General features: G+C 38.9%; 1 long non-coding RNA gene across 4 annotated transcripts in view; it reads right to left on the bottom strand.

Annotated features, from left to right (window-relative positions):
- The window catches only part of LOC116567511, a 125032-nt gene that overhangs the window by 22656 nt on the left and 82783 nt on the right, over positions 1-19593 (bottom strand). For 3 of the 4 annotated variants that reach the window (XR_004276238.1, XR_004276239.1, XR_004276240.1), the window contains exon 2: positions 6660-6766. This is a non-coding gene — a long non-coding RNA (uncharacterized LOC116567511). The remainder of the gene's footprint in view (positions 1-6659; positions 6767-19593) is intronic. The other variant, XR_004276241.1, reaches the window with a different exon arrangement.

The raw sequence follows: 19593 nt of genomic DNA, 5'->3' as shown, positions 1-19593 counted from the left end.
CACGAGAAGAATTAGTTTCAGGATGAGGCCAACATTGTGATAACTGTGATGAAAACAAAGAAACCACATTCTTAAAGAGGTCTGAAACTTGAACTTTTTAGTTATATGAAGCAATAGATTCCCTTTCTTGTTGGAGCCATTTAGATATGGGTTTTCTATTATTTAAATTGAAACCATCCTAAATCATATTCAGTGTCTGTTTCTGTCAGTAAGAACCAAAGAACTTGAACAGATACAGTATTCGATTAGGAATCTGACTTCCCAGGAAGATGAATCTTCACTTGTTCTTATATGCCATACTTCTACTTAGGTCTTTCAATATAATGATTGATTTAGCTATTTTAATATCACACTTCCTTTTTTACACTATTGAATCCGGTTCAATCCATAGTTCACTATGACCCATTTTTTTTTTTCTTTCTGCCATTCCTATCTAAAGTAAACCAATCATGTATTCTTCTACTTTGGCAGTTTGAGTTTTTTCCTTTTGTTTAGTAACCTCAACGTTTCCCACCTCATTGTCCCAAGTAATTCTTCAATTTATCAAACTCATTTGCAGGCAGTAAGCAAATTTTGCCTTCTAAATTATTTACTAGAGTATACCACGAGGTGGATATCTGTTCAAAGAACAATGAAGTGCCTAGTGTCCCAAACTACTCTTTCTTGTTAGTTTAATGAATACCTTTTTACTACATCATCAGGATCAAAAGGAATGGATTGCACTGGAAGCCCAGCAAGGTCTTAGGTTGGGAGCACGTGGTTCTTGGGACACCAGATGGTGTGGTCATTGGTGACTGAGAATGAATTTACATCCTCTTTTTGGATGAACTGTTCATTTCTGTCTTTCACATTCGCCCCACCTAGTCAACTTCCCAGTGTACTTTCTCTCAGAGATATGAAGAAAAGCTGGATGGACTACCTCATTGACTAAAATACTATTTCTCTCCCTCTTATTCTTAGTCATTCACTTCTTCCATACCTGCAACATATCAGCTCCTTCGTCTCAACTCTCTCCCAACACCCCTCCCCCAGAGCTAATTTCCTTTGTTTCTTACTCATCTCAACTATGACACTACCATCTTCCAACTTTGTCAAACTGAAGCGTGGGCTTTTCTCTCTCCATCACCCACCATATCACAATTAGTTACCAAGTAGACTTGATTTTACTCAAGTAACATTTCTGCAATATATTACTTCCTCTTACTTCTACCTGCGTTTTCCAGTTGGCATTCTTTAAATTTCTTACTTCTACCTGCGTTTTCCAGTTGGCATTCTTTAAATTTCTACCTTTTGTCTCTGCCTCCAGTCCTGCCATGTTCATATACATCTTCCATCTGCCCTCAGGATGAGATATTTAAAATGTATATGTGACCCTGTCATTCCCCTGCATAAGACAACAGTTCCCATTACTTTCACTGTGTGTTCCAAGCAGGTCCTGTCTGTTCTGCTCTTATGTCCCACCATTCTGGGCTTAACTTTTCCAGTTTCAGGAAGATTATATGGTTCAGTCCCTGAAAGACATTTCTTCCTGCCCCTATTCCATACCAATGCTGTGTTCTCTGCCTAATACAGCTTCCCACTTTTCTTCAACTAGTTAACTCTGACTAAATCTTACTGACACTGCTTAAGTATCATCTGCCCTACAGGGTATGTTCTGAATACTCTCAGACTTGGCCAAGTGGTCCAATTCCATAACTCTAGGGAATTCTGTGTACCATCACATCCTAGTACTTTCAAAGACAAATCTCAAATAGGCACATCACACAGTGCCTGTTCTATGCCTCCTCTTACAGCCTTTGATGAACATACAGTTCTTACACCTGTTCTTTTTTTTTTTTTTAAGATTTTTATTTATTTATTTGACAGACAGAGATCACAAGTAGGCAGAGAGGCAGGCAGAGAGAGAGGTAGAGGCAGGCTCCCTGCTGAGCAGAGAGCCCGATGCGGGGCTCGATCCCAGGACCCTGGGATCATGACCTGAGCCGAAGGCAGAGGCCTAACCCACTGAGCCACCCAGGTGCCCCTACACCTGTTCTTATGTGACTTTTACCCTCTTCTTGCAGTTGATGAAATCAGGGATAAGTACATAGTGTCAAAGGACAGCCATGGTTGCTTTGAAAAACATGACTTGCACCAATTCTATCATGTTTGTAAGTATTTTGAACCAAGAAAGACAAAAAGTTAGAAGCAGGGGCAAATTCTGAAAGCCCAAATGTACAGGAAAATCATGACTGGTCCCTCCCAAGAGAAAGTTCCAAGAGAGCGGAAACCACAAGTAAACAGAAGGGTAAGAAACAGAGAAGTAAAGAGACCGTAGTGAGGACTCTGTACTCCTGCTTGGAAACCACTGAAATCCCAGAGCCACTGGAATGCAGAACTACCTTGAATGCTTGCATTTTCTGAAGTCAGGAGGCTCAGCTTTCTCTGGGCTGCTGTGTGCTTATATTCTAATAATAATCATCTCTATACTAGTTTCTCTAACACATGAAGAAGTATGAGCTGAATCTTAGTTCTAGTAAGTAAGGGTCCAATTAAAACAGCACTGAATTTGCCTCTTCCCTCATTGGTCTTTACCCCTAGGCTATAAGCTCCTTAAAAGGTAAAAGAACAGATACAGTATCTGGAGCATAGTAAACACTAAATAGAATAGATTTGGAAATCCTTGAATGAGGAATCCAATAGGAGAAGGCCCTGGGGGCAGGTCCTGGGGATCTGCTGCCCGTAAGCTTAGGTTACCTATAGGAAACTTATGTAAAACAATAAGAGAGTGTAACAGGCCCACATCAATTATTTAAAGATACTTTGTTTTTAACTGATAATTATGCAAGGCAAGTTCTTCCACATTCCTCTCTATCTTGTAAAATACAGAACCTGAAATTTGATGTGTACAGTTCTTTTTTAAAAAAGATTTTATTTGTTTATTTGAGAGATCGAGAGCAAGCAGGGGCAAGGAGTGGCAGAGGGGAGGGAAAGAATCTCAAGCTGACTCCCCACTGAGCATGGAACCCAAGAGGGAGCTTGATCTCACAAACGTGAGATCATGACCTGGGTCAAAACCAAGAGACAGAGGCTCAACCCACTGAGCAACCCAGATGCCCCAACTATGTACAGTCCTTGATTACACTTTTATAGATTAATTTAAATAAAGACTTAATGATCACCTACTAAGTGCTTAGCACATTACTGCGTGCCTTGAAAGGTACAAAACAAAAATTCCTGTTTTTAAGAATCTTATTTTCAGCATTTGTTCTTTACAAAGGTTCATTATTACCCTGCTCCCAGTTCTTTACTGAGTATTTTGAAACTGATTTAATTACCCTATACCTTGCTCCTAATAAAAGCTTCCTTAAAAATAGAGTATTTTTTTAAAATGCCACAAGTTCCAGCTTCTTGTTCCAGTTAATCTAGTAAGAGCACAGTGAAATATTATCAACAGTAGACTTCATTTTTTTGACTGCTTCAGCCACAATAAAGAGATTATGAAAATTCTAAATGCCTTGCAACTTAAAGCATATAAACTCTATTTTTCAAACTATATGAATAGCTGGAAGAAGCAGCTAAGAGTAAAGGCAAGCAGGGAATTGTAGAATAAAACTTTCATAAAGTCTCTGAGATGTCTAGTGAGGAAGTCTCAGGGCTGACTGTTAGGATGATTTAAAACCTTAAACATCATTTTGTTGACACATAATTCTTTTATATATTTTCAGTATATAAATTGTGAGCTTCTCTAAAGGAAACACAGTTTTTCACAGTGAAAACAAAGAAAAAAGCCTCTAACTCTTATTACATTTTAAGCACTAGATAACTTTGCGAGCGGGTAACCGAGTTTATGAAATCATGTAGGTCAGCACTCTGTGAATCGGTGTGGCAGGAAGCATTTTCGAAGCCGACTTTCTATTGACACATAGCTAACCACTTTCACATTTAATATATTTCCTTATGGTTGTTAATGTGCCTCAAAAATATGGAAATGTAAAAACCAATAGATTCCGTGGCTACAAATTGGATAGTAACGAATGCAGACAGAGCTTGTTTTTTTTCCCCTTGCCTTTGGGACTCTGGAAAGTTTTCAGCAACAACGGCCAATGGGTTTTCGCTTCTTAGAAGGTATCCTGTCTTATTCAAGGTAGTATTTCCACTAAACAGAGTATCAGCAGAGAGGTGAGGCTTTTTTCTTTATTAGGTTAGGGAGGAAATGATGCTCAATATATATTTACTGAATGTTTACTGAATAAATAAATAAAATATGAAAGACACAGTTGGGGATGGATGGGAGTGGGCAGGGAGAATTGGAACCAAGAGCTTTTTTTTTTAGCCTACCCAAGTAGGCTACCATCATTGTATTTTATATTGTGAGCAAAAAACAATTAGTCTTGGGCGCCTGGGTGGCTCAGTGGGTTAAAGCCTCTGCCTTCAGCTCAGGTCATGGTCTCAGGGTCCTGGGATCAAGCCCCACATCGGGAATCTCTGCACAGCGGGGAGCCTGCTTCCCCCTCTCTCTCTGCCTGCCTCTCTGCCTACTTGTGATCTCTCTCTGTGGGTCAAATAAATAAATAAAAGCTTAAAAGAAAAAAATTGGTCTTTCCTGAGGTCAGATAAAATTGTTTTCACAAATCAGACAGCCATAACCCTTCATTAATCCCCTCACTCATTTATTCAACGAATATTTGCTTAGCTCCTACCATGTCCCAGACACGGTCCTCAGAGCTGCAGATGCAGCAGTGAGGGAAACGAAGTTGCTGCCCTCAGATTCTTACATTCTAGTGAGAGAAACTAGATAATCAACAAAGAAACAAACGGCTAGGTAACTTCATGTTGGTTATGATAAATGCTATAAAGAAAAACAAATCAGGGGCACCTGGGTGGCTCGTTAAGTCATTATGCGTCTGCCATTAGCTCAGGTCATGATCCCGGAATCCTGGGATGGAGGCCCACATCTGGCTCCCTGCTCAGCAGGAAGCCTGCTTCTCCCTCTCCCGCTCCCCCTGCTTGTGTTCCCTCTTTCTCTGTGTCTCTCTCTATCAAATAAATAAATAAAAACTTAAAAAAAGAAAAAAGAAAAATCAGGAAAGGGGGCCAGGCAGTGATGGTAACTATAATTTTTAGATTTCATATGGGCAGGGAGACCTCAGACCTCAGATGACTTTTCGTCGTCCTGAAGAAGTGAAAGGAGAAGCCGTGTGAGCATGTGGGTGAATGGGAGGAACAGCCAGTGCAATGGGCCTGATCAGGGAGCACGTGTTGAGTGCTCCAGAAACAGCAGGGAAAGCAGCACAAGGAGGGGTAGGGAAATAGCAAGAAGCTAGAATAAGTAGGGTCCTGTAGGCTACAATAATATCTTTGGATTTTATGCTACATGTATGGAAGAGCCATTTTAATAGATATTCAAACTTGTCTTTTTCTAGATGGAAGCTAAAATCCTGATAGAATTTAAAATCAAATGCATCAAACAGGGCTCACAGTATCAACCTCAGGCTTATAACACTGATTTTCTAACCAGTTCTCCAAGTACAATTCCAAACTCTGCACTTGGGAGAAGGCAGACATTTTTCTTTAACCATAATAGCCAATCAAAGGTTTATTAATAATGGGCTTCTCAAAATATACCTGACAGCTTCCCTTTAGTAACAGGTGTTTTCAGGAGTCAATTAAAGGTAAGCAACAAGAACACCATCACCCATTCCAGTTCCCAGAAGTCCAAGATGGGATGAGGCTGTGCTGAAACTTGGCCTGTGGTGGGTCAACTCAGACTGAGAACTCAGGGTGGACATAATGCCTAACTTGGAATAACTTTTCAGACCTAGTTCAAGTAAGCATAAATCTGATGATAAATCATTTTTTTGAAAATAGTTATTTCATTGCTTTCAAATACATCCTCGCTTCAAATAAAGTTTTTCTAAGTGCAAGTACTTCTTTAATGACTCATTAATAATGACTAACACTCATGTGTATACAACAATTAAAATGTGCTAAAGCTCTCAAAATGAGAAGCTGGCGCCTTTAAAATGGCAACAGTTCTTGTGTTAGTCAGGGTAAGCTAACAGCTGTTTAAAAAAACCCTCCCAAACCTCAAAGGCCTAACACAGGACAATGTTACTTCTTGCCCTCATGACAGTCCAGGTTGGCAGTGAGGGCCTCAGCTTTGTGCCACCATCCAGCGATCGGGCTCCTTGGACCTCAGTATTCTGCACTTGGCCAGGTCCTCAGTGTCCTTTGCACTCAACCAGTGGCTGGGAAAGTAAAAACATGTGTGAGATTTTCATCCCATTTTCATGCCAACACTGAGGCAACCCATTCCATGACATTCCTCCAACTTCCCTGGTCATTCCTCCTTGGTCTCCTTTGCTGATTTCTCTTCTTCTCATGAACTCCTTAATGCCAAGGGAAGGGGGGTAGGGAGCTAGGTATCAGTCTTGGGGCTTCCTCTCTTCTCTTTTTCAAGGTGTTACTCAGTAATATAGCCCAGGGTCATGGCTTTAATAACAACTTAAAGTTGAAGCCTTCCGAATATTCATTTCTATTTGGACTTCTCTTCCCAATATTCACACTTATATATCTACCTCATGTTCAACATCTCAATGCAGATGTCAAATGGACATAATACATTCAACACATTCAAAGCTGAACGCATGAGCTTCCCCAAAATCTGCGCCACTTACAGACTTACTGATGCCAGTTGGTAACTTCTTCCTTGCAGCTGCTCAGGCAAAACCCCTGCGGTCATCTTTGATTCCTCCTCTTTATCTTACATTCATGCTGGCTCTATCTGCAACATATCAACAGAATCCTATGACATCTCATCTCCCCCACTGCTACCACCTATCCTGGCCACCACCATTCCTTGGCTATATTACTAAAATGGTCTCTAACAGGTTGCCTTGATTCCATTCTTGTCCCTCTAGTGTATTTCTTTTTTTTTTTTTTAAGATTTTATTTATTTATTTGACAGACGGAAATCACAAATAGGCAGAGAGGCAGGCAGAGAGAGAGAAGGAAACAGGCTCCTTACTAAGCAGAGAGCCCAATGCCAGGCTCAATCCCAGGACCCTGAGATCATGGCCTGAGCCGAAGGCAGAGGCTTTAACCCATTGAGCCACCCAGGTGCCCCATCAGAGCAAGATTTTTTAAAGTATGTCAGATGATATCACTCTTTGGCTCAAAACCCTGAAGTGGTTTCTCCTTTCCCATTTCACTCAGAGTAAAAGCCAAAATCATGACCACACCTACAAGGCCCATTGCTATGTACCAGGCCTCCTGCTTGTAGTCGATCCTCATCTCTACTCTTCTCCCTCTTTCCTCCCTCTACTTCCTCACTCTGTTTGCATGTTGTTAGAATGAACCAGGTATATTCCTGCTTAGCGCCTTTACCCTGATGAGAATATTCTCTCTGACATCTACCCGACAACCCCTCACTTGCTTCAGGGCTGTGTTCCAATTACCATTTCTCACTAAAGGTGGCCCTCCCCATACTATGCAATACTGAAACTTGCCTAGCGCCCACCTTACGGCAGCACTACTGAACCACCCTACTCATCTATATTTTATTTGTCACACTGCACACATAGAGCTTTCTAACATGCTATAAAATTTCTTCGTATTAGGTTTATTGCTTGTTTTCTGTCTCCCTATCTAGGATTTTAGCTATTCAAGGGCAGAGATCTTTATTTTTTTGTTCAAAGGTGATTCCCACATATCTAGATCAATCCCTGCCACATAACACTGTTTAACAAATATTTTTGAACGAATAAATTCATCCATTTAGACCAAGTCATTAGACCTAGTCATTAAGACCAAGCATCACAGTAGAAGTAGCATAAAAACTCCTTAATAAATTTGTCTGGAACTCCTGGTACCTGACCCTCTCTGTCTTAATCAGCTTCTGTTTCCTATCTTAGTGACGCCCATGGTCTTTGGACCCCAGTTCCCATGTGAAGCAGCCCTCAGGTACTACCTACTATATAAGAACTAAACTTAAGATACCAGGGTGCAGGCTCTCCAGACATGCCTGGACTCAATTCCTGGCTCCACCATTTAGGGCAAGTCATTCTGCTCTTTAGTCCTCAGTTTCCATAACTGTAAAATACCGATTATAATAGGACCCATTTCACAGTGTTTTGTGAGAAATGAATGCAGATAATATAAGTGTGACGACTAGTACTAGGTTTTTTGCATTTGATAACCATTAGCTACTGTTAGCTATTGCCTTTAAGTGGATATTCTTTTTTTTTTAAAGATTTTATTTATTCATTTGACAGAGATCATAAGTAGGCAGAAAGGCAGGCAGAGAGAGGAAAGGAAGCAGGCTCCCTGCTGAGCAGAGAACCAGATTTGGGGCTCGATCCCAGGACTCTGAGATCATGACCTGAGCCAAAGGCAGAGGCTTTAACCCACTGAGCCACCCAGGCGCCTCTTAAGTGGATATTCTTAAATATGCTGACCAGGTGGCCTACCCACGCTGCTCCTACCTAACCAGGACAAACATTAACACCTGATTCCACAGACTACACCTCTCTCAAACTGTCACATAATGGATTTAGGAAAACAGCTTGCATTTCTAAGCAGATCCTACATAAGTAAATAATCAAATTTATATTAGGTTTAATTATACGAAATTACCAGCATTGTTGGTGATAAAATAATAAATTATCAAGTGTTGGTAATTTCATATGGCCTAACCAATATTTTCCATTTGTTTAGAATACTGTTTTTCAATGTGGCAAGCAAAGGTTTGTTGGGCCGAGCTCTAGTTGTGAACTTGCAAGTTGATATAGAAATAATACTGGAGTCATAAAGTTATATCCTAGAACCTCAGAAATTATGCAATGTTTTCCTCCTTTCCTTTTTTTTTTTTTTTTCTTAACTTCTTTCTGGGCTTGAATGTTGATCTGTTCTCAAGAGTTTAACTGCCCTCTTGGGAGGCTTACCCTTCCATAAGCACTCAGCCTCCCCCATTATCTTAGTCAGGGTTCTTCAGAGGAAGAGTACCAATAGGAGACATCTATATCTATGTTTGTATCTACTTCTCTAACTACATCTATATCTGTATCAAGAGCTTCTAAGGAATCACCTCATGCAATTGTGAGAGCTGACAATTCCAAAATCCACAAGGCAAGACAGCAGGCTGAAAATTCAGGTAAGAGTTGATGTTGTAGTCTGAAATGTGAATTCTGCAGGGCAGACCAGGCTGGCTGGAAACTCAGGAAGGGTTTCTATGCTATAGTCTTGATAGCAAACTGTGATGGGTTGAACTGTGTACCCTCAAAAGTGGTATGTTTGAAGTCCTAACCCATAGTACCTGAGAATGTGATGTGTTTTGGAAATAGGGTCATTACAGATGTAATTAGTTAAGAAGAGGTCATAGTGGAATAAGGTGAGACCCTAACCAATATGCCTAATGTCTTTATTTAAAAAAAAAAAAAAAAAAGCTATGTAGAAAGACAGACACATACACAGGGGGAATACCACATAACAACTGGAATTATGCTATACAAGCCATAGATGGCCAGAAGCTAGGAGAGAAATGTGCGACAAATCCTTCCCTAAAGCTTTCAGAGAGTATGGCCAACACCTTGATCTCTGAACCTCTAGCCTCCAGACTGTCAGAAAGTATGTTTCTATCATTCAGTCACTCAGTTTATAGTACTTTGTTACAGTAGCTTCAACAAGCTAATATACCCACCAACCCAGAACTATCTTGGATTCTGACATCTCTTTTTCTTCCAATTTTTAATGAGTCATGTGCTCGCTTCAACAGCACATATACCAATTTTTAGTGAGTCACTATACCTTGTCCACCCTAACACTAAAAACATCTCTCAGTTCTGGTCTCTTCCATCCCATTATTTTAGGCACTTATCCCTTGTATATTATAACAGCTTCCTAAATGGGTCTCCCTAGTTTTCAGCTTTTTCTTTCTTCAGTCCATTCTTCAAACTGCTTCCAAAGCGCCCCCACACACCTTTTTTAAAGATTTTATTTATTTATTAGAGAGAGAGAGCATGCAGGAGGATGGGGAGGAGGGAGAGATGGGGAGGGAGAGGGAGAAAGAGAATCTTAAGCAGATTCCTTGCTGAATCCAGAGCCCAGTGCGGGGCTCAATCATGACCTAAGCTAAAACCAAGAGTTGGCTAGACACTTGCCAATGGTGCTCTTCCCATGCCGAATCTAAATCAGGAACAGAGTAGAGGTTCAGTACTATTCAATTATATACATGGGAGAAGGATGAGAATTGGGCTCAGAAGAGGGTAGAAGGAAATAAGTTTAAAAACAGAATGGAAAATAGTAGAAAAGAGAAGCCAGAGTTCAAGGTGGATCTCGCTTGTAAAACCAGCTTCACAGTGTTTTGAATCAACTTTCTTTCTTTTGCTTTCATATTCCTTGGAGATATACCTCAAAGCCCTTTTGTCTCATGTTCAGAAATCTTAGAAAGGCTGCAGTTGTGTATTGTGTACAAGGCTCAATTCCAAAAGCCAAAATGCATTGGCTTATTTAAGTACAATAAATACCCAAGGAAGACAGTACTATACAGAATAAAAGCTATGGCAATCCAGTCATTAGATTTGCTAAGACCACATGCTTGCCAAATTTTACTACCAGATGCTTAGGAAAGAGAGAAAATTATAATTCCAACTGGTCAGTGGTCAGAAGGTAATATTCAAAACATCCCACCACATGGATAAACAAGAAAATAATTAGAAATCAAATGTTAGAGAATTCTGCAGTGAGCATGAATGTAATCCACAGGATAAACAACACTTGGTTGACATTTGACTGAATAAATTAAAACCCAAAGTACTTTGAATAAAAATTCAAGACATGTATCAGAGAAGTTCAGGACAGGAGACAAAAGATGAAATCTTGCTCTCACCATTTGCGCTCTACTGGAGTTTATGGGCAGGCCGGGAAAAGAAGGTCAAAGGTCTTCTTCTTTTTGTAGTACTATTCCATAGTACTACAGGGTGAATTTCATCATAGCAAGGCCATAACTTGACCCTTGAGAAATCCAGTAAGTTGAAATGCATACATTCAAAATAGCATGCAGCTGAAATTACCACACTCAGAGCAAATAAAAAGTCAATCTAAACCATCAACCTTGTCTCATATTTCCTTAAAACAAAATTAATAATAACAAATCAGAGATATCCTACTAGGCTTTCATTACTCTCTGTGAAAGAGGGACAATAACCAGTCAAGGTGTTGGATGTCTGCCTTTCACATGCACTAGTGCGTGTGCGCGAACACACACACACACACACAATGATTTCCTCCAGATAATAGGGACTCTGATATCACAAGACTCACAGAATCGACTGTACAGTTGATTTTTATTATCCTACTTCAAATACTTTCTTCAGCAGAAATAGTTCCATGAAACTTCACAGAGTTTGAGTTTTTGTACTTCAACCTACAGTAAAGATCACAGTCTGCTGCAAATCTGATTCTCCATGTTGAAATTACTTACTGCATCACACACATGTGCACACACACATACACACACACAAAACATAGATTTTTTGGCTTACAAGAGACTTAAAAAATGCCTGACTGGATGGTTAGATCAGTAGGGTGACCACAAGGCTCAGGGTTACAGCCTGCCTGAAACGAAGTGAGGCAGGCAAGCTGATGCCCTGAGTCTGTGGTCACCCCAGGAAATACATTAAGGTACTACACTTGGTATTGAGAGAAAAAAATCACAGGTACTCAGAATTCTGATTAAAGAGAATATAAGATAAAAGTTTTGTTCTGGTGACCAGTGAGGATGCCGCACCTCGGTGACTGTACAGAGAGAGCAAGGCCATTGCCTAGGATATCAGATCCATCAAGAAAAATAATTATATCCATATCAATTATTGGCCTATTAGAAATAAAGACTTGGTGGAAGGACACTGTCCAAAGGTGATTGTCTAGTGCTTTAAAAATAAATGTCTTCTCTCTGCCTTGGTATTTTCTGTACCATCAAAAGGCCATTATCTCATGACAGTTCCATTCCACAGACATTAACATTAGATACCAATTCTTTCTAAAGGCTCTTTACAATGCTTGTCTCATTTGGTGGGTTTTCTGAATGTTCTTCACATTTCATTAATAAATTGACCCACACAAATCCCTTAGGACTCTAGGGGAAATTACGTTTAATTCTTTTTTCTTCTTCAACTCTAATTAATACTGTTAAGAATGAAAAGATGCTATCAATAGATCAATCAAGTCTAGTAAATCAGGCAGCATACTTTAAATGAAATAAAAATAAGTGAGAAAACTATATTAATAAATAAAACTACATATAACAACTATATGCCAATAGTTATGCCAAGAGCTCCATATGTGTTTTATTTATGCACATAATAATCCCATAAAACAGGTGTTACTCTTCCAGACTATAGCTGAAGAGACTAAGGCTTGGGAGTTACCAAGTACTAAAGTCAGAATCTGGGTCTGACTTCAAAGTCTAGGCTTGTAAATTTCCTGCTCTATTGCCTTTAGGTAGTATGTTCTAGAAGGATTTTAAACCACTGACCTCAAGCAAATTATGTAGGTATTCCATGCCTCAGTTTCCTACTGGTAAAAATGAAAAATAGATAAACAGGATCAATCTCACAGTCCCTCCTTAGATGATCTGAACCTCTTAGGTAGCGGGTAAAACTAGATTATCTTTAGGCTATGATCTTCAGGCTATGATTAAACATAGTGGAAAAAAGTAAAATTATGTCATAAGGAGGAATATCACTAAAATCTTACCAGATTATGTTATCTTCTAGCTTCTATCTTTTCAATTGCTCCAGAAGAATGTCAACTTGCCATTTATAAAGATACAATCCAGACTCCCATCCTCTGTAGAGTCCTAGGGAGGTCTGTCCCAACAAAGCACTAAAGTCATGTGTTGAAATGATGCAGAGAGCCCAGGCTCCCAAGTCCATTAAACATTCTACTTCTTCATAACTTGATCCTTCACTTAATTTTACTTTCCTCATAGGAAAATGCAGCTTAATTTTCCAATATGGGCCTGCAAAAACCAGCCCATTGTCTCTGATAACTTCTGGACCGCTCAAATCAAAGAATGTTGTAATTATCAATTGCAGAGGGCCTCCACATTCAAGTTTCTGTCAGCAGCCCCCAACCTAGAAGAAAAGCAGCTGCTGTGTCATCTATTCCTTGATTCCACAAATTCAATAAACAGCATGAGGGTAAGGAAAAGACTGCCAGATGGTTTAACCTGGGTGGAGGAAGAACCTTTCCTTAAGACTTGACAAACTAGGAAGTAGCTGCTGTGGCCAAAGTTGAAGAGGTTGCTGTCTGTGTTCTCCTCAAGGATTTTGATGGATTCCTGTCTCACATTTAGGTCTTTCATCCATTTTGAGTCTATTTTTGTGTATGGTGTCAGGAAATGGTCCAGTTTCATTCTTCTGCATATGGTTGTCCAGTCGCCAAAGGCAATGGGAGCAAGGGCAAAAATGAACTATTGGGACTTCATCAAGATAAGAAGCTTTTGCACAGCAAAGGGAATAGTCAACAAAACCAAAAGACAGCCAACAGGATGGGAGAAGATATTTGCAAATATCACCAGATAAAGAGCTAGTATCTAAAATCTATAATGAACTTATCAAACTCAACACCCAAAGAACAAATAATCCAATCAAAAAATGGGCAGAAGACATGAACAGACATTTCTGCAAAGAAGACATCCAAATAGTCAACAGACTCATGAAAAAGTGCTCAACATCACTCAGCATCAGGGAAATACAAATAAAAACCACAATGATGATACCACCTCATACCAGTCAGAATGGCTAAAATTAACAAGTCAGGAAATGACAAATCTTGGAGAGGATGCAGAGAAAGGGGAACCCTCCTATACTGTTGGTGGGAATGCAAGCTGGTACAGCCACTCTGGAAAACAGCATGGAGTTTCTTCACCCAGCAGCCCAGCAATCGTGCTACTGGGTATTTACCCTAAAGATACAAACAAAGTGATCCAAAGGGGCAAGTGCACCCGACCACCCGACAACCGAACTATAGAGAGAGCCTATATATCCATTGACAGATGAATGGATAAGGAAGATGTGAGAGATATATATATATATATCACATATATATATATATTCCATTATATATATATTCCATATATATATTACATATTCCATATTCCATTCCATATATATATTCCATATTCCATTATATATATATATATATATATATATATATATAATTATGCAGCCATCAAAACCCATGAAATATTGCCATTTGCAATGATGAGGATGGAACTAGAAGGTATTACGTTAAGCAAAATAAGTCAATCAGAGAAAGATAATTATCATAAGCTCTCACTGATCTGTGGAATTTGAGAAACAAAGCAAAGGATCATAGGGGAAGGGAAGAAAAAAGATGAAACCAGAGAGGGAGACAAACCATAAGAGACTCTTAATTTCAGGAAAAAAAAACCTGAGGGCTGCTGGAGTGGAGGGTGGTGGGAGGGATGGGGTGGCTGGCTGATGGACATTGGGGAGGGTATGCTTAGTGTTGTGAATTGTGTGAGACTGATGAATCACAGACCTGTACCCTGAAACAAATCATACATTATATGTTAATATAAAAAATATTAAGAAGAAGAAAAAAAAAGACTTGACAAACCAATGCATATCAGTTTTCCTAGTTTACAGATAACAAAGACAGACTAAGGAAGATTAAGAATCACCAGCACTTAGGAGCTAAAAGCAACCCTGTGTGTCTTTTTTGGCCTAATACTGCCTCTGGCAAGCAAGAGTCAAAACCTTTCAAGACAAGAGAGGGAGGGAATCTGACCTCTTAAAAATGTAAGATTTTGCAGAGTCTTTGTCCAACCACCAGGAAAGGGAAGCAAGAGATTATACTTTATTGAGACGCTCAGAGGCAGACCAAGTTTCCCTCCTCCACTCCCTGCTGCTCTCCAGGTGACAGCCTGAAACAGCAAAAAGGGCCCTACCCAGGCTGAGGTAGAGGACCCTCATGCCCGATTCTCCACATCCCTATGTGCTCCTGTTGCCTCACATTGAGAACCACACTTCTTTGGGTGCTCAATTCAGAAATTTTTGCAATCTTGTGGCAATGAAGTACAAATATTGTTCCTTTTTTCTTTAAAAATTTGTAATACTGAGATATTTGATCCACTTTTTGGTATGATTCTGTCCAGTTTTTGGACCCAAATTTGTTTGTAGGAATATTTAAAATACATACTTTCATTACATCAACAGGGAATTCTGTCTCGCTTCTGAGGACTGGATGTGCCGGAGCTCCAGGAATTCACTTGCGCCCGGCCTGAGAAATCCTACACAATCTATATGCACATAAGAGTGTCGTGAGTAGAAAGCAGTGATGGGACAAAGGAAACAGGGAATCATATTCAAATAAGACTAGTAAAAAGTGAGGGCCCTCTCCCTCGGTGTGTTGAGTTCATCCCAGATAAATGTGAGTGAGAAAAGCCTTACGTTTGAGTAATCGATGTTCCCATGGATGGGGGAAAAAAGTGAAAAGAGGGATGAAATCAGGTGGGGAATGAGGAACAAACCATTTACTTCATTATACTTCAACAACACGTCACTTGTTCCAGGCTACCTTTCAGGTGAAGTTTTATACAAATTATTTTTGGCATGTGCCCATAAAACGTAAGTGAAAGAAAACTAAACCGTCAACTTGCATTAAAGCCCTGATCTGACAATTTAAGAGAAAGATATTCAGAGTGAAGGTTGCTTCTCAATCCTTTAATCATCTGTTGTGTCCTGACATTCTAGGGGTCTCAGAAGAGTGCATGACAAATAATGTTCCATATGTGCAGTTAAAACTATCCGCAGCAAGGCTAAGTGACAACTGAAACACCCTGGCTCTAAGTGATTAATATCAACACACTGGAGCCACCTCTTCAATGACCTACATGATGGATAAAGTCATACACAAAAAAATGCATGAGTTGGTTTGCTCGTGCGACCCAAATGCATGACCTGGTTTGTTCAGGCGACCCAGAGATGCCGCACTGATCACCCTCCTGAGGAAAACGCTCACAGTTCACTCATTGTACAAGTTTATCTGGAGGTATGTGCTTACAATCATTGATTATCTGCCTGTGAAGTCTCCAAACCATTACCCAGCACCTTTTCCTTCCTCCCATCCCTTCCTTACTGGGGTGTAATTACTGAACTAACACAAATTAATGGTCATTTTTTAAAAATTGAAGAGAAAAATGAGCTTCCAAAGACACCTTACAATGTAACCCCAAACCAGGTATAAATGAGCTTTCTGGGCTTCTGGATTATGTGTCCTTCCAAATGCAGAGACGGCTAAGAAAGGACGGTCCACAGACAGCTATTGGCATGCCTACTACACTGGGCTTGGTTTCTCATAGGACACACACAAGTTCTCAAATATACATGATTTTTCATCAAACCTGTGCCTGCTCATGCTCTAGAGAACTGAGATTACACAGTAGACACTGTATAAGCTCTAAGAACATTTTGATACTAACAAGAAAAGAAAGTTGGAAATAAGTGCATTTTGGTGCTTGTGAACGGATTCATATCCACATGATCAGAGTAGTTTATATACATAATTGTGCTTAAAAACACCACCACTCTGCTACAGCTGGAGTCCTATAGGCACAATGTGTATGCAGTGTGCTTGCTCTCTTGAGTTCTGTTTTGAATATTGGGTCATGAAAGGGTAAATTCTTCCCTAGATCCGTATTGGGAATTTGTGTGTGTGTGTGTGTGTGTGTGTGTGTGTGTGTGTATTTGCTACTGGAATTTCTACAATATTCTCAAGTGACACGATAAAAATTTTTAAGATTTAAATGCATCCACGATCAGTATAAAAAATTATTCCAAACAAGTTAAAATAGATTCAAATCCTTACGGGGAAACATTTTAAAAGAAAGTTGTGCTTTATTTAATGAGAGCAATGTTTTGCTACAAAGGGAATCATTTTTATGCTTCAACAACCAAATATTTTCTGTTCTATGCACATGTGACGTGAATGTACAATTTGGGGCAGTTATTCACAGTCCCGCTCCTAATATTCAGCATTGTTCTGTACCCTACCACACCGCACCCTTTCTTAATCATACTATATGTAGTTGCTCATATAAATTCTGTAACTGAAAAAGGGAAGGAGGAAATCTAACAGAAAATTTCTTGCCAGATGGAGAAAATTGAAACATTACCCTGTTTCTTTGCCAGCACAGATCCATTTTGACAAGCTGGAAATGATTTATGGGGAAAAAAACGTATTTACACTGGCAGAGATGTTATTAATTGCCATACAATGTTCACATTTTTGCATTGTTTTGTATATGATTACTTACAAGGCTTAAATATACAGTCTAAATATGTGGCTTTTTTTGTATGCTGATCATTATATGACAGACAAACTTACAATACATGATGCATGCTATAAATTTCATTTAAACCTTCACAGACAACATCACAGCAAAGACATGACAAAACAGCAAAGCCACAACAGCACCCAGAGAAAACAGGTCATTATGTGTGTGCACACACACAGAGCATACACATGTGGATACAAATGATTTAAAGGGTTATGCACAGTACATGGGAATTGATGAATAATATAACACTCTCAACACATAAAAATATTACTTTTATTACTTTTCAGAGTAACTGTTGCTACATGAAACTACTAAAAGAAAGCTCCAAAATGTTTGAAAATGAAAATATTAAAGCAATATATAATTTCCAAGTTAAGAGAATTTTGCATCATAAAAGACTACTAGGTGTGCTAACTTCTGTAACAGAAGTTTGGAAGGGTATATATTTTTTAAGCCTTTTATTTCAGATGGCTTAAAAAATAATATCACTACAGGGAAATTTTTTCCTCATATACATATGCAGTAATAGGAAAAAGAAAAATTAGGCTATTTAGTGAAAATCAAAGAGACTACAATAACGACAAGGCAATTTATCATAGGCACTGACCATTAGCTGTCTACCTGCTTATTGCTCTTAAAATACTGTCACTTTTTTTGTACTAATATAGATGGATATATTTATTACCACTTGCAATTCCAGATTTTAATCTCATATTGAAAGATGTTCTCATATAACAGCTACTTTGTCTGGAATCATTTACAATATATCTGTGTCCACTGAGGACATTTTAAGATACCCCTATTTCTAGTAGTGGAAATTAATTTTGAAGGTCTCAATTTCAAGGAATCATATCTTACAAGCATTCATACGTAGCTGTCTCCTAGGCTTAATGTTTTAGTAGCAGTCTCTCTGCAATTAGTTTTATGCTCCTTAAATGTAAATCAGATGTAAGTCTCTATAAACACTCATTCTCTATAGTTTTCTGCAGAGTGTTCCCATTGTATTAGGTTACTCTAGGAGGCAAATAATTCCAAATATGAAAAAAAAAAATGGCGTACATGTGCCAAAACTATAATTTAGCTGTTTGTGATTTACCCAACTTCATTTTTGCTTGGGAAAATGGATTCAATGTGTCTATTTGAAATTAGTTCATAAATAAGAGCTTATTGTGAATGATTAATGAGTGTGGTCCTGCTTACATAAGATTAATTCCATCCAAGGTCACTCTATCTCACTCAGAATTTGGGCACTTGCCCAGTGACCCTTTGTGGGTGGGCTTTACTTTTCCAAAATGGGACACCCAACGGGAAGCAGGATCATCTAGCTGCCAAACATCACATTCAAACTACTTCTTTCATTTCATCCTTCTGACAACTTCTGTAAGTTTCAATCCCAAGGGGCTGAGGAGAGGCCTGATTTCATAGAATTTGTTAGCTGCATACCCCTGCATATACAATTGCTGGATCAAAAGCTTTTATTGAGCATCTACTTTATATTCAACACTTTGCTAAGCATCATGGGATGGGAGGAATCATTATATAGATCATTGTTTTTGTTCTAATGAGGCCAATTGTTGATGGTAGAGCAGACTGGTATCTTATTTAGAGATTTTTGGCATACATCAATTCAAATTAATAGACCTAAACAGTAATTTTTTAAATATGTAGTTAATTTTTAAATATGCATGCTGGTTAATAGATGATTTAGAAAATGAGGAAATGAGTCTAAAAGGGTAAGAAAGAACAACCAGAGTATTGTTTTTTTCTACCAATAGAAAAACACAGTTTCCAGATGGATGACATTAGAGGGACAGATAATGTAGCATAAAATTAGGACCAAAGGTCCTGGCTTAAAACCTAGCTCCACCAGCTTATTTAATTTAATACATTTATTAATAATTTAATAGTTATTTAATACATCCCTTAATCTCTCTGTGCTTTAGCTTCCTCAACTGTAAAATGGGGATAATCATCTCTCAAAAGGTTGTTGCAGTGATTTTCAGTTAAATGCAAAGCCCTTTAGGACACTGGCTGACGTACAGTAAGCACTCATTAATATGTGACACTATGTTTATCCAGAATGCACTTCCTTTTAACCAAGAGAGATTTCAGAGGTAACAAGAGGGCTAAGTAAAGATACCTATATTAAAAATCCTTATTTGTTTTCATAACTCAACTGCAAAGTCCCTGACATTAGAAACTGTATCTATGCCTCTCTATGCTAACAAAGAGCTGGTACTTACCAG

The sequence above is a fragment of the Mustela erminea genome, chromosome 10 (genome assembly GCF_009829155.1).
Source record: "Mustela erminea isolate mMusErm1 chromosome 10, mMusErm1.Pri, whole genome shotgun sequence".
NCBI lineage: Eukaryota > Metazoa > Chordata > Mammalia > Carnivora > Mustelidae > Mustela > Mustela erminea.
Note: the sequence above shows the minus strand (reverse complement) of the source record. Positions and strands in the feature narration are given on the sequence as shown.